This window comes from Macrobrachium nipponense, chromosome 6 (assembly GCF_015104395.2).
Source record: "Macrobrachium nipponense isolate FS-2020 chromosome 6, ASM1510439v2, whole genome shotgun sequence".
Lineage (NCBI taxonomy): Eukaryota > Metazoa > Arthropoda > Malacostraca > Decapoda > Palaemonidae > Macrobrachium > Macrobrachium nipponense.
The window spans coordinates 79,516,848-79,533,615 of record NC_061108.1 but is presented as its reverse complement, the minus strand read 5'-3'; the positions used below and the strand labels follow the sequence as shown (position 1 = coordinate 79,533,615).

The following is a 16,768-nucleotide window of genomic DNA, read 5'->3' as shown; positions in this document are numbered from 1 at the left end:
ATACCACTAACAATTATACAGTATATAATCACTTACATCTAGCACTGGTCTCCAACCCCCCGATGACGTGGGGACTAGAAAAAGGTGGTTGTAAAAGCCTGGGGAAAGTGGAAGAGAGACCGTTTCTATGGCTTTCTTTTCTAAAAGGGATACTATCTCCTCCTCGAGGCTAGAGCATTTTCCTGAATTTTGCGAGTAGGAAGGAAACGAGATCGGGAGCATTGAAAGGGGAGGGATCTCTTCAAACGGGATCCTGTATCCCTCTTTGATGACCGAAACTGTCCACGGTTCCGGCCCCCTTCTCCTCCCAGACTTGCCAAAACTCTTGCAGTCTGGCTCCTACTGGCGTGCAGAGGTACACACTCACTTTTTGGTTGTTGATGGTCTGATTACTTTGGGTACAAATCTCGTCCTTCCTTGAGTCTTGGAGAAAGGGCATGAGGAAGATCTGCTCCGAAAGGGCTTCTTGGGTTCAGGATTCGTTGCAGGACGCGAAACCGTAGTTTGTACTGTCCTTGGCTTCTTAGTTGATTGCGCCAGAAGGTCTTGAGTGGCTTTCTGTGCTAGCGACTCGGCAATCTTCACTACTAAGGGTTGCGGGAACAGAAAGCGCTTATCTAAAGGAGCGAACAGTAACGCCAACTTCTGAGCCTGAGTCCTACTCTCCAAATTGTTGAACCCATGAATGAGATCGACAATTTCAGTAAAGGAAGACAAAAACTCTTGTGTCTCCTTCAAACCTGCTCCAGCAACGGAGACCAACAACGAGAAGAAGATGCAGGCTTATCCAACAAGCCTTCCCCGTGCAGACCAACAGTACACCCAACAGCCAAACAGCCAAACAGCCCGAAGCACCAGCCATCCTGCCTGGACTGGAGCCAAGCACCAACTCCTGCGACAAACCAGCCACAACACTAGGAACATTACTATACACACTCCCAATAGATGACTTGCGTTGCCACGTACACGCACCTGCAAAGCAGACTCATGTACATGCGACGGAGAAGTGTCTCGAACACTTGACAGAAGAACAAGAATTCCTCAGAGTCGAACCCCACACAGCATCAAGGGGAGGGGGAGACGAACACTCTGGTTGCATTACTTCCACGTTCACAACCTTCGATCTCTTCACAGGCACCTAGAAATCCTTACGGCGATGAATAGGTACTGGTGCCATAGAAGCGGAAGCCTCAGCAACATGCGCACGAATGTGAGGTTGCAACACACTTGCAACTTGAAGCAGAGGATGAAGCAGCCACTGCAGATTGCACAGGGGATGAAACACTAACACACTCAGGAACATGGGTGTGCCATTCTTCACTCGTAGACGAAGAAAAGGCAAAGACCTTAACCTTCCAATGCTTGATACGCCGACGCAGCAGAAATGGAGGAGATGGAGAGGATGACAGCACTGACTCCTTACGCATCCTCTTGGCAGGAGGAGGGGGCGACGCAACACGCTTGCTCCTAGTCTTCCCAGCCGACATGGCAGCAAACCTATCTTCCAAAACAGAGTCCAATCTCTTAAGAACCACCTGACATAAAGCCACATATGGATCCGCAAGAGAGGGTGCAGGCAACATGGAAGGGAGATGGAGAGTACTGGATGGCAGCGATGACATCACAGGAGTAAATGATGATGACACAGAAGAGCGAGACAGTGCATCAGAGGGAACTAGGAGTTATGTCATCGATGGAAGTGACGTCACCAGCGGCACTGACATTACAGCTTCCCCTCGACCCGAGGAAGTGGGAGGCGCCACTGGTGGAGAGATACAAAATGACTGACCCTGTGACATCACGGCTTCTCCTCAACCCAAGGAAGTGGCAATCGTCACTGGCGGAGCAGTACAGGCGGTCTCCGGGTTACGACGGGGGTTCCGTTCTTGAGACGCGTCGTAAGCCGAAAATCGTCGTAAGCCGGAACATCGTCAAAAATCCTAAGAAAACCTTACTTTTAATGCTTTGGGTGCATTGAAAACTATGTAAACTGCATTCTTATGGCATTTTTCATCAAAAAAAAACTTCAAATATTGATTATTTTGCATTTTTGGTGTCATATTTCATCTCCCAGATGAGCGTTGTAGGCGTCGTAACCCTGGAAATAACGTCTATTGACAAGCGTCGTAACCTCGGAACGTCGTAAGCCGACACCGCTGTAACCCGGGGACTGCCTGTATATGGCTGACCCCGGCTACCAACAAAGACGAGGCCAGGAGGAGGGGGGAGAGCTTGGGTAGTCTGAGGGGGAGGCAAGCATCCATGAAATGCATCACCAAACCCTCCCAGGAGGGTGAACCCCATAGCCCAAGCGACTCCCAGAGCGCTGCCATTTTGGACGCCTCCAAATCTGAAATAAAAGAAACTGATGAAAAAGCCTCCTCCCTCATGGGAAGTAAATTAACTCCCAAGGAAGAGGGAGCGACTTTACACAATAAATCAGCCTGAGGGCCTCCTGATACTTCCAACGATGAATCGATGGAAGAAATTGAAGGAGACAAAAGGCACAACAGCACTAGCATCATGGGGGTGACTGAGGCAGAAGACCAAGCATCGGGGCAAGGAGATGAAAACCCCTCCCACAAAGGAAGGAAAGATACTTCATGATACTCCCTCTTACTATAAAATAACTTCCACTTCTCTTTAGGCCACGCACGACAATCCGGGCAGGGACTCGTTATGGTACAGACATTAACACGACAGCTACTGCATGTGGAGTGCAAGGCCAAGAAGGAGCAGAAAAAGCCATAATACAAGTACACACACACACACACACAGAATCACAAGCAAAAACGTGCAATGAACTGGGTGAAAGGCCGAGAGAGGGCAACCGCGACTCTCACCCAGGCAGTTAAGAAAAAGACATCCTGGGTTGGGAAAGACTGAATGCGGTGGCGTGGGTGCATGGTCCTTGACCAATTTTCACCCAATATATGCAAGCATTGCCAGATCTCACAAGATTCCTTGCTTTTCATCTGTGATTTAATCGGATCCAGCTATGCGCTAGAAAATTATCCAATTGTTAAGACAGAAGGTTTGTTCGTGTATGAACACAACTAATCCAAAAGCAAAATTTAACTATTTTGAATAAATTCCTATAATAGCTAAATCTTGTCAAAATGACTACCTAAATATTCCAAACATCAAGTAAAAGCAAATCAATCCCAAAAATCCTGCTGCTACTGTACAGATGTTGACAGCACCAGCCATCAGAAACAACTATATAGCCAAAACAAATATAGCTACTATGAATTTCAAAAATTCTAGCTGCCGACAGATAGAAACTATAGCTATGTAACTACTGGGTAAGTTGCATACATAAATCTGCTTTTTCTCTATAACTTCAATGACTATATAAGAAGGGTTGGTTATTTGCTGTACATATTGCAATAAGCATGCACTGAATTTGCTATAGTAACTATTCCCCATAGGAGGATAACACTGTCAGTGCACCTCATTTGGTGCAATGTAGGCATTAGTTAAGGTTCTTTGCAGCATCCCTTCGGCCCCTAGCTGCCACTACTTTCATTCCTTTTACTGTACCTCTGTACCTCCATTCATATTATCTTTCTTCCATCTTACTGTCCACCCTCTCCTAACAATTGTTTTCATAGTGCAACTGTGAAGTTTTCCTCCTGTAACACCTTTCAAACCTTATACCGTCAATTTCATTTTCAGCACTGAATGGCCTAGTGCCCCAATGCTTAGTATGTATGCCAAAAATCTAAATAAATAAAAAATTTTAAAAATATAGTAATTATTCAGCCTATACCTTACTGGAAAAGATCTAAATAGGAATATAAAAAAATGGAGAAAGGAATGGGATAAACAGGTATTAATAGTGGGCTCACCTCAAAGGGAATTATTTCCTGATTAAGGGATTTTGACGAAGGAAAAATCTATTTCTGGGGGAAGACCTGTGTTGCCCGGTGAAATGTTCCTGTAGCACACATTTCTAGGTATAAATAGATGCTAAATATACCAGAGAAAAAAGCTATATGGAATGCTGGAGTTACTACCTCCAGCTTGCTCACCCATATAGGGTGTCGGTATAGCACAAGGGCAAGTGGAAGCCACTACCACAGATACATTGCCAATTAGAAGTTTCCTCTCAAAACCCCCCTCTAGATAGGTGCCGTTACAACGTCTACCTTCCGCTTGCTACTACTACTACTACTTCTGCCCGAAAGCTCCATTCCTGAATTACGCACCCAAGCTTGGGCCGGCTAAAGGGCGGGGGACCAGGAGAAGAGAGGGATGGGTTGATGAAGGAAAAATAGATTTTTCCTTCATCAAAATCCCTTTTCTGGGTTCGACCTGTGTCAGCCGGTGAAATAGTATAAGAGAATTGGCATTACAAGCTTGGTAAATCACATTTTATAGATATATAAGGAAAAATGAAGTTTTTATTGTAAAACTAATATTGTAATACCTACCTGAACACCTGAATGATTCCCACCCTCCTCCCCTCTCATACAGAGTTATTGAGTTAAGATTGACGTGAGAGGGCAGGTGTGACCGGCCCGTGAGGCAGGGCTACCAGCGGTGGGCTGGTAAATAGGTAACGAGGGTGTTTGCCAAAAGATTGGCAACACTGATCGTTTATTTTAACCAAAGATTTGGTAAATTTTAATAAATGAGGGTTCGGGCTGGTAAGTGACCAGGGCTTATTCAGGTGTTCAGGTAGGTATTACAATATTAGTTTTACAATAAAAACTTCATATTGCAATACACCCCCTGAACACCTGAATAAGCCCGATTAACAACATTAATTTGGAGGTGGGGAATCAACTCTGCCCGGCCCTCCACTGTACCAGTTGTCAGTCAATATAATTAACCCCTTCTTTACCGGGTGGGTGAGCAGAATGTAAACATTGCGTTCGCTGCCGAACTGAATCTCTCGGTAGTGACTCCAGTTTGGAGGGGTGCCGATCGTAAAAATATTTGCCAAAAATACACTAATCAAGACAGGCTAATGAAATTATCAGGTATTATTAGCACTATAATAATGCATATTCTCTGTTAGTTTTATCATCCTACAGGGAAAATAATTGATTTTATGAAAAAAAATGTGAAACTCAGTGTCCCTTGTACAAGGGACACTGGTGGTCGGTGAGAAAACTACAGTCTTGAATAGAAATTCGGTCTTACAGAATGTTGGTATATCGCACCTGGAACATGCACATAAAGTATTATCAAAATAGAACAGTAAATAAGCACGTAATAACAAAAAAAAAGGAGCAAAAACTAAAGCGAAAGCCCCGCCAATAAATATGGAAATCGCAAATTTTATAGTGTATCTTTCAAAAATTGGTCGATGTCATTTTCTACGTTTTCTAAGATCATTTCATCACAGAAAACAACTTTAGGGGTATCAGGGGTATCTAAACTAATTTTTCAAGTTTCTTGTCCTCAGAAAAAATCGCTTTTTCGTTTTTCTCTGGTTTGGTTTTTTATATATAAAGTTACTATAAGGCTTTTTTTTACCTTCATTTATCTGGTGTTCATATCTTTTATTTGTAAAATGTAATAAGTGAATAAATAATAAATGCAGTAAATGATGATACAACTGGTTTTATACTTGGGTAGAAGTTATTACATGTTTACGCTTGTCTGCTTTTGTGTTTTTTTGTTGAAACGCAGTTCATGTCACCTACACACTACTATAAGCAGTAATAATATTTTTTTGGGTTCATCATACGTCTGGCATCGTGTCATACTGTTTATTTTGCTCCAAACTCTTCAAACCGAAATTACAGAATGATTGGAAGTCCCTATCTGAAAAGAGGAGTTTTGGTGGTACTATGCGTACCACCTTTATGCACCCGGTGCGGTGTAGTAGACTTGAATGGTGGTACCCACCTACCTCCAAACAAACTTTCGGTAATGAAGAGGTTAAGCACTCACCCGACTCATTTTCTTTACCAGAATGCATTTGGAGACGAGTACCCGAGTCAGTCTCAAGTTCCTTTGTCCCTCGTCCAAACTAATCTCCCATGTGTGGCCTTCTAGGCCTCCCATGTGTGGAGGGAAAGACTCTGCACCTCTACTCTAAAGGTCAAAACTCATTGAGTGCAGGAGGGATACAAACCTGTTTCCTCTCAGGTGGCTATGTGCCTCACCTGAGTAGAGGAAAGCTGAAGACCTCCCATGTGGCTCTCGGCCTCTCATGTATGGAGGGAATCTGAAGACCTCCCATGTGGCTCTCGGCCTCTCATGTATGGAGGGACTCTGAAGACCTCCCATGTGGCTCTCGGCCTCTCATGTATGGAGGGAAACTGAAGACCTCCCATGTGGCCTTAGGCCTCTCATGTACGGAGGAGAAAAGAAAAACGTTGTGGTGTCCGTCCATCGGTGCGTCTGCAACGGTGTCTCCGTTCGTAGCGCTGTCCTCTCCTGTAGTGTTGTACCTGCCTGTCTGTTCTGTGCCTGATAAGTGGAAGAATACCCTAAGATAGGCCTAGACCTGTTCTTTCCTATCTGTCCTAATACTTAGAATCCTCTCGTGATATGTCCTATTATGAATGCCTCCTACATATCCCTAATATTTGCTCACTACTCTAATCCTAATTCTGAAAAAAAAAAAAATTTACGGACTTGTATAAACGAACGGTTATTCATCCCCTATAACTGCTCCCGCTGCCACGAACGGACCTAAAGAAAAACCCTTCGTCGGACTGAAACTGAACATCCCTCAAGTAGAAAGAAGTGAAAACCGAAACAGACTTCCAAGTTGCTGCCTGCAGAATCGCCGATACTGAAAAATTTCTTAAGAAAGCTGCCGAAGTTGCCATTCCCCTAATGCTATGAGCTCTGACTCCTGTCAACTCTGAACTATCTGAAGCAGTTGACCCTTTAGTTATTGCCTGTCGAATGACTTCCCTGAGGAAAAAGCTGATTGCGTTTTTGGAGATCGATCTAGAGGGATTTTTGGGGGAAACGAATAAGGTTCTGGGTCTGGGTTTCAGTTTCTTCGTCTTATTCACGTAAGCTCTCAATGCTCTCGCCGGACATAACCGCAACTCTTCTTCGTCTCCTCCCACGAAGTCGGTCAACGCTGAAACTCTAAACGACCTGGGAAGAGGATTAGACTCTGACTCTGTCTTTGCTCTGAATTCGGGAAGGTAAGACAGGAACAGATCCTCTCCAACCCACGAGATATCTCTGGCGATGGCTTGAAGTTCCCCTATTCTTCTAGCTGTTGCTAATGCTACCAGAAAGAGACCTTTTTCGTCAGTTCCTTCAGCCTGTTTAAACTCTCCAAAGGTTCAAATTCTGAAGACGCCAACAAACCTAAGACCATTGAAAGATTCCAGGGAGGTGCGTGAGATGGGGTCCTTGGCTTCTCAATCTTGAAAGACCTCAACAAATCATGAATCACTCTGCTGGAAGATATTTCAGGTAGATGGAAACGAAAAGTGCTACTAAGCATAGCTCTATACCCTGCAATTGATGAGTACGAGAGGTTCTTCCTTTGTCTAAGAAAGAGCAAGAATTCCGCTATTTTCGGAATTGTAGGACTGGAAATGGTATGTCCCTGCGACCTGCACCAACTTCTATACATGGCCCACCGCACTTGGTATAGTCTTCTTGTGGAATTTCTTAGACAGAGAGTAAGCTGTCTAGCCACTCCTCGTGAAAAACCCGCTTCTCTTGCTGCTCGCTGGATAGTCTCCATGCAGCCAGCCTTAGCACTCGAAGGTTTTGGTGGAACCGATGAAAATGTGGCTGTCTTAAAAGGTCCTTTCTGTGAGGAAGAAGTACTGGGGGCATTATTAGCATTTGTAGAAAGATAAAAAAACCGGGAACCAAGATCTTTGAGGCCAGAAAGGAGCGATTAGGGTCATCTGAGTGTTTGAACAGTCCATGAGTTTCCTCAGTACCTGAATCCAAACATGCCCGAAAGGAGGGAACGCATACACCTGCATCCTGTCCCATGACTGTAACATCGCGTCTGTTCCCGCTGACATAGGATCCGTCACCGGTGAAAAGTAAACCGGTAGTCGGTGGTTCTGACTCGTGGCAAAAAGATCTATCGTTGCTGGCCATCTTTTTAAAAGGAGGTCTACTTCCTCCTGGACCAAGGTCCATTCTGCCCCCAGAACTTCCCTTGATCTGCTCAGGCATCTGCCACCACATTCCTTTTGCCTGCGATGAATTGTGGTAGAATCTTTACCCTGTGTGTCTCGCACCATCTTAAAATTCTCTGTGCCACTTCCTTCAGATTGAAGGATCTTGTACCTCCTTCCTTTTCAGGTATGCTAATGCTGTGGAGTTGTCTGAAAACAAGGCCACTGTAAGATTTAACACCTGTTCCTCGAATGGTTGCATAATGCCTCCTCTACCGCCCTGAGTTCCCTGAAATTTATGGACTCTCTCCGATCCGGATCCCTCCAAAGGCCCTTGGCTTGAGCTCCCTCCAGGATTGCTCCCCAACCCTGATCCGAGGCATCTGTGAACAGATGAACGTCCGGAATCGGAAGGTCTAACTCTACACCGGTGGTCAGATGATGTTCTTCTGACCACCACCGAAGATCCTCTCGGCAAGAATCGTCCCAGCTGATCACTGCACTCTTGTCCCGAAAGTCCCAGCGATTCCTGAGACATGCCTGCAAAGACCGCATCCGTAGACGAGACGAGGAACCAGAAGGGAGAGAGAGGACATTCTCCCCAGGAGACTTAGCCATTCCGAAACTGGTTGTTCTCTTGTCGACCTGAACTCCTCCAGTTGGCCTAGTAACATCTCGACCCTCTCTGAGGTCGGGAAAGCCTTCAAAAGAGGCGTCTGAATCCTCATCCCTAAATAAGTCTTCTCCTGTGAAGGTACAAGATCGCTCTTGTCTTCGTTTATCCTTATATACCCAACTTCACACATAAATCCAGCAAAAAGCTTGTCGCTCTTACTGCTTCTTTCTTGGAGTCCGCCTGAATTAGCCAGTCGTCCAGGTATCTTCTCATCCGAAAACCTTGACTGTGCATTATCTTTGAAACTGGAGACATCACTCTCGTGAAGACCTGAGGAGCCGTGGTCAGCCCGAAGCAAAGTACCTTGAACTGGAAGGTACCCAGGAGGACCCGAGAAACGAAGGAGCCTCCTCGACTCCTGATGAATTGGAATTTGGAGGTACGCATCCTTGAGGTCCACGTCACCATCCAATCGTTTCTTCAACTGACCTCAACACTGAAGCCACGGTTTCCATGTGGAATTTTGTACATTTCACCCTCTTGTTGAGCTCTGATAGGTCTATAATGGGTCTCCAAGACCCTGACCCGCCCCTTTCTTTGTGACGAAAATTCGACTGTAAAACCCTGGGGTTGGGGGAGCAGGCTCTATTGCCCCTTTTTGGATTAGAGCCTGAATCTCCTCTTCTAAAGCTATACCCCTGATGGATGAAGGAGCATAACTGTGCAGACGAATTGGTGTCTTGGAGAGTGGAGGAACCGAACAAAGAGGAATCTTGTACCCCTTCTCCAGCACCTTCAAAACCCAACTGTCTGCATTGTACTCTCTCCAGTGGACGGTGAACTGAGAGAGGCAACCCCCCCCCCCTACTGGTATTCCCGAGAGTGGTGTCCTATTTGCGAAAATTCTTCCTCGAAGCTCCTGTCTTCGAGGAAGTCGAGTGAGCCGACCTCTTCGCGAATCTAACCTTCTTTGGAGACCTAGAAGGAGAACGAGAATCTGCTCGCCGCTTACCTGGAGACGACATCCTTGTTCCTTTTGGAGATCTAGCTCCTTGCGCTGCCACCCTGATCAATGCTTGTTGAGACTCCACTGTTGAGGTTGATGATACAAAATTCATCATATTGGTCACTTCTGTTCGTTAAAAACGAATAACGAACTCGTCAATGTTATTGGAGAACGGGACAAAACCTTTTCCTTTTGTAGATCCAGGAAATGCGGGGGCAGGGGCATGACTAAGGTAAAGGTCTCGCCTTTTCTTACCAATGAATGTCGTACACCCTGCCACACAATTTGCCTGGTGTGCCAGGCCATGGAAACTGAAGTGATGAGGGTTATCAAAAACAGTCCAGGGTCTGAAGGAACAAAAACCATCCTTCTTCAAGAACCCCATCAGCCAGACAGAGTCCACATTGTGTGTGACAAGGCCTCCGTCTGATTCCTGAATACGTTTTCCAAGGCAGCTGCCTCCTTCAGAGAAACACTAACGAGCCTAGATGAAGCCAGAGATCTAGGAATTAACCCTCAATAGATTCATTGAGAGGAACCCGAATCCCTGACGAAGGGTTCCCAGATATTCCATACAACGCCTTCCTTGGAGGAAGGAGCGCCGAGTCTGCCTATTAAGTCCTACCACTGAAGCTAGTCTCTTGTCCGCCTCTTTCAGAGCTTGTTCGACTCTCCCGAACCAAGGAAGTTTGTTCGAAGAGTACACTACGGGAGGTTTAGTAGCATATAATTCCTCGAAAACTGAATGACTCTGCTGGAACGGTTGATCCTCTCCCTTTGCCTGCGGGAAAATATCCTGGATGAAATGAATCATCCTGCTGTATTCGCTGTCACGCACTTGACTCGAAAGATCCTCAACAGCAGCTGTGTCTTCATCCAACTCGTCTTCTTGGATTACGTCCAAGAGCCGAGCTCGCCCTGTCTAGAAGCGGACTGTAACATCTCCTAAAACCTACCGATAAATTCAACCCTTTTCACTTATACCAACCCCCTCCCTCCGCCAGCCAAGAAAATCGTCAATAGGCACAGGTGGATGACGAGGCGTATCGACACTCTGCCAGACCGGCAGTGTTGTCAACAGCTTCAGGTGAGCTACTGTCCCAATGAACTAGTCTTGAAACCAACAGACTGTCTATCAGGTGCAGTGTTTACCGAATGCAGACGAACTCGGCATCGTCATATACGCGTCTCCTCTCGATGACGCAACAGTCGCGCTCGGCTCCGCCCACCCTCTGGTTGCCAGATACTCCCGGCCAAGCAGCCCTGAACACCTAAAAATTCTCCTGTCCTTACCCCTTCCACCTTTCCTGTCCTTGCCCTGCTACCTGTGTTTGTATGTTTCCTGCCTGTACATTAGTCATATTACCTACCATGGAGTGTTGACCATCCCGCAGCTACTGTCTTTATCTCCGCTACTCCTACCGCCATATCTGGCACCTTCAGTACTCTATCCACTCTGCCTTGCGTCATAGCTAATGTACCCCGAGAACCTATGTGAATGTTACCAGAGAGCAATACCTGAATCTGGAAGGATATTCGAACCCAATGAACCCCCGTACGGAGGTTGATGATAAAACCTACACTGTCAGTGCTGTCTCTTTGCCCTGACGAAAAACCAACGTTCATGCTTCCTACCACCCCCCTTGCCAACGAGCTAGCCATGTTACTGTCAGTCATACAGTATTCCAACCTGACTCTCGGGTTGTGCGCAGTGAGCTCAAAGAACCCCCAAACCCTGTCGATATGTCGTATCAGTCTTAGGAACGACTGAAGAGTAAGGGTACATCCTAACAGATACATTGTCCGTACTATCCGACCAAATCACCTGACCACTGACACCATCCGAACAAGGAATACGGAAATCAGATGCTCCCCCCCGACTACTAGGAAAGGAATTGAAAAAAGTCGAAGAACCCTCAGAAAGTAGAAACATAGAAGAAGGAGAAATAGAAACCCTACTGACCCAGAAGGCATAGCAGATATCAGTTCCGAAGAAGTAACAGAAAAGGAAGAAGAAGAAGAAGGAGGAGGAGAGAGGAAGGAAGTTGAAACATAGATTCAGAAGGGCTACATCCCTCATTCATCTTCTTTAAAGAGAGCCTAATAAATTGAAAATCTCCACCTTGAAAATCAAAACTAAGATCATCTTCAAATTCAGGAAAATTCTTAAGCACGTGATTTCTGATGTCACTGTAGTTCATCAGAAAACACTGCCTAACTAGAGTTCTATACCCTTGTGATAGCCCCGAGAAAATTAGCATTGTACTCTGCTATATTTAGCCCTTGATCTAACCCCATACCCGAAGGTACTAGGGTTAACCCACCCCGGACCCTCCGAACGGAAACTCGAGAAGCAACGAAAGGAATAATCCTCCCTGAACGGAATTTATTTAGTAGGACGAGGATCTGAATTACATTCTTACTAATATCTTTATCTGTTTTTCCCCGGGATGATAGACCCGAGGGAAAAATACAATCCGCTGGATCGAGCGGCGAAAGAACCCTGGTCATCTTTACTTCTGGTCTTTGTTCTAAGGCTAAAGAGATCTTTTCCTCCACACCTGGTGCTATTTTCTTATCTGTCACTTTGTCTCCTAATTCTGATATAAACTTACCATCTTTGTTAGGGATTAAAGGGGAAACTGCTACTAACTCTGCCTGCTCCGCGCCAGGGGGACGGCGGATCCTGCCCTGTGGGCTTGCGGATCCTCATAACCCCCAGCACCGGTTAGGGCTGGTTCTGGAACAGGCAGGGGAGCTGGAAAAGAACGATTAGTACTTTCAGTATCCCTATTGCTTAATCTATCTTCACTCAGCCTTGACATGAAATCAGTAAACAGAGACGTCATACTCGATGTCAACCTACTCTCAAGTTTCTTAAAAAGCACTGCCTCTAAATCTCTATCTTGTTCTACATTAGACTCTTCCTGCCTACGTTTACTTCTTGATACAAGACCTTTCCTAGTTTAAGATACCCTAACATTGTTCCAAAGACCACTCTTGACATTCTACACATAGTCTTCACATTACATTGGACAGGCCTACAATTTACGCATAATGAGTGACTGTCGTGTCTTTAGGGTACTCATCCTCTTCTTGCATTGTTGGCAAAGACGATACGTCGTTGAAGTTTTCCGCTCGTCGTTTTCTGTGATGTTCGTGGCCGAGGATGGCAGAAGTTGATGTCGTTGTCATAGCCTGTGTTGTTTCATCTTTAGCCGAATCCATGTCTAATGATAAGGTATACAGAGCAATTCAAACCGTAATCCAAAGGAAAGCGTAATTCGTCACCAAATTTAATCAATTCAACGGTGCAAATGAGGGGAAGGGCAAGACCAAAAAGAAGTTTCGCTGTGGATACGTCCGTACTCCACCAGCGAACGATAAGTGATTGACGTGAGAGGGCAGGTGTGACCGGCCGTGAGGCAAGGCTACCAGCGGTGGGGCTGGTAAATAGGTAACGAGGGTGTTTGCCAGAAGATGGCAACACTGATCGTTTTATTTTAACCAAAAGATTTTGGATAAATTTTAATAAATGAGGGTTCGGGCTGGTAAGTGACCAGGGCTTATTCAGGTGTTCAGGGGGTGTATTGCAATATAAAAAATTTTCTTAAAATTATGTTTTAATAACCAAAGTAAGAATAGCAAGTTACAAATGGTAAAAAAGTATCAAATATGACCAAATCTATACTATCCTGGGACAAACAACAGGTAATGAACATAAAAAAAAAAATAATTATGAACTATGTACATGTCCAGGAGTGGGTTGATGAGCAATCCAGACCGGGACACAAGGCAGAAAGGCAGGGAATACAAGCGAGGCAGGTAGGTGAGAGTGAGTAACAAAAGGAAAAAATAATAGAAAAATAATAGAATACAAACATAGTTACAAAAACTAGGCTGTCTCAGGGGAGACAATGCACCCTGCAGCCACTGCCAAATATTTAAGGGCCTCTAAATTCTTCAGATATTGGCGTTTAAATACTTTCAGGGATTTCTAACCCATATATTTTATAAGATCCTCAAAGTTCATATTATGGACATGAGGGACTGAATACGGATTGGCTTGTTTAATAAAATAAAGAATTTGTTCTCTGATTCCCTTCAAGGAAAAGGTTCCACCTTTTTCTCTAATAAAAAGAGGACCTGAAGACCTTTCAGAAGTTCTGCCCTGATAAGATTTTAATGTAACGATAGGACATAATGATGGGTCCTGTGGGAGAGGTACAATCTTCCATGGAGACCACCTGTTTTGTGGGTCTTCATTCTTTGCTAGGAATTTCCAATCTGGGGAGAGAAGAACTTCTCCTGGCGGGAGGAATTCAATATGATTTGGTTCTCTAGAGAGAGCCGACAGTTCAGATATTCTGGCGCCTGAGGCCAGACTCATTAAAAATAATGTTTTCCTGGGAAATGTTATATATGAGCATGATTCATTATCAGTATCTGAAGCCAACCTGAGTACATCGTTTAAAAACCAGGAGACCGTGTGAGGACAGTCCACCGGTCTCGGATGAGCACATGCTCGAGGGATAGACGAGAAGTACGAATCTGTCAAGTCAATATTAAAGCCAAACTGAAATATCTTCCTCAAGCCAGATTTAGTCATAGTAACGGTACTAGCAGCTAGGCCTTTTTCAAACAGTTCTAAAAAATGAAATTGCCAGGATCGTAGTCATCTTCTGGACATTTTCTTAACATTAATCTCTGAATGTCTCCGCCTACTCCTAAATCCATAATCTTGTTATCATACGTAATAGGTAAAACCGACGGGGTTGGGCTGATACGAGCAGAACAGGGAAAATAGGTAAAACCTAGGCCTGAGTCTGATCGCACTGGAGAAGAGAAGCAGTTCCAAGTCAATTAGAAACGCAGCTCTAAGCCCAGTACCGCTCCCACTGGAGTGGGGAAGCAGCGATAACAAAGAGGAGTACGGAAAACAGAGCGGCGGAACAGTGTTATGTACAATCTGGCATATAGCCTACTGGCGAGTGTGATGGTAGACCCCACCTCGCCAGAGGACACACAGGCCCGGAGACATACCAATAGAGATTACATAATCTACCAATCACCCAATCTCCTCCGACTAATCCCCTGGATTAAGCTCTACGCTCTAGCTGTCGTTCATCGGTAGGATTACTTTGGCAGCGAGCTAACTAGGCAGCGCTGGAACGAGTCCGGGACAGGGGTTTGGTTGGGGGGGGGGGAGTGTCTGAGGAGTGGACGAGTCGTGATCGCCTGGCCAACAGGCAAACCCCGATAGTGCCACCAACCACCTCTCGGGAGCCGTAACTAGCCCTTACCACTAAAGGGGGCAGAAGACGGTAGGCCAACTGACACCCTAAAGGGGGCAATGGCCCAGGCTACACTCAACAAGACAAATCATAAAATAATTGATGAGGAATTACTGGAAGAACTGCAAAAAGGTGGGGGGGGGGGGGGGGGGGGGGGGGGTGAGGAACGCACCCAGGTAAGATCCCAGTCTAACCCTACGATATCGGTACAGATCTGGTCAGGTAGGCTAGTGTGGCCCCAAAAAGGACGTCATGAAGAGGACGGACAGAACCTAACTCAACCCTCCAAAATTGAATCTTTCGATCTGGTCAGGTATGATAGGTCTAGGCCCTACAAGCATGACAAGAGAGAGACTCTCTGTCCTGGACCACCCTCTGAGCAAACCTATCTGCCTGGTCGGGTGGCAGTAAAAGGGGCCACAAGGGTGGAGGGATATATGAGACCGCCTGGCCTACCCTCCAAAACCTAGCCTAGGTCTGGTCGGATGGCCAGGGAAGGACCATCGTGAAGAACTTCCAACCTCATCAATAATAAAACAATTATTTGAATAGTTTATCAAATGAGTGCATATAATCAAGTGCATTACTGACTATAATCGAAACTTACACTAAAAATATACATGCATGAGTACCGCGAGAGAGAGAGGAATCTTCCACTCCCAACAAAAACTGGCGTATGGCTAGGCTAGCCTAGAATGCCAAAAAACACAATACTCATGCATAACGTATGAAGCAAATAACTGTACGCACGAAGGGAAACTAACACGCTCCTGAGGGGCTGAGGATAACGAAAAGGTGCCCCAAAAGGCTAAAAACATAAGATAATCACAAAAAGGAAGGCCTCAGAATACGTCAGGAGCGAGATGGGCCCTACAGTAGGCTAAAGACGTAAGGATAAAACCCGAAAAATAAGGCTCCAGAAATTGACAGGAGCGAGAATAATGAAAAAGAATACGAAAACAGTAGCCTAAATAGTGAAGTGCTAAACGTTGGACAAAATACATCACGAGATGAAAACTGAGATAATCACGCACGCCGCGAGTCGTGCACCCAAAATGGCGGATCGAAAGAGCCTCATACCCGGTTCATGAGAACAAAAGGACTTAAATAAAGGGCCAAAATTGGATGCATCGTGCCCCAACGAGATTCAAAAACGATAAATGGAATACTCAACTTAGATGAAGAAGCTTAGAGCTCTTGAGAAGACATGCTTCGCCAAAAACACTTCCTGGGGACAGCGAAAAATAGCGCGTGCTAACACTAGAAGTGGTAAATCAGGAATGTAGGTTTCAGGCAGAAGTAGTAGTAGCAGCGAGCGGAAGGTAGACGTTGAAACGGCACCTATCTAGAGAGGGGTTTTGAGAGGAAACTTCTAATTGGCAAAGTATCTGTGGTAGTTGCTTCCACTTGCCCTTGTGCTATACTGACACCCTATATGGGTGAGCGAGCTGGAGGTAGTAACTCCAGCATTCCATATAGCTTTTTTCTCTGGTATATTTAGCATCTATTTATACCTAAAAATGTGTGCTACAGGAACATTTCACCGGCCGACACAGGTCGAACCCAGTAATAATAATAATATACATAACAGCAAAAAATTTACTACCTGCTAAACCAAACAATCCAAGGGTGACTTTCTCTATAAAGTGCATATGTACATTAAAGTTTGGGTTTAATATTTTTATATATAACTAATTAATCTGAAAACAATCAATAATTATCAAACAAAGGAAAAATTAATGCAATGTTTAAACCTTGCATAACCATAAAATAAAGCTTAAAT

General features: G+C 45.1%; 1 protein-coding gene across 1 annotated transcript in view; it reads right to left on the bottom strand.

Moving 5' to 3' along the window:
• The window catches only part of LOC135216396 (transmembrane protein 50A-like), a 63,595-nt gene that overhangs the window by 12,200 nt on the left and 34,627 nt on the right, over positions 1-16,768 (bottom strand). The window lies entirely within an intron of this gene.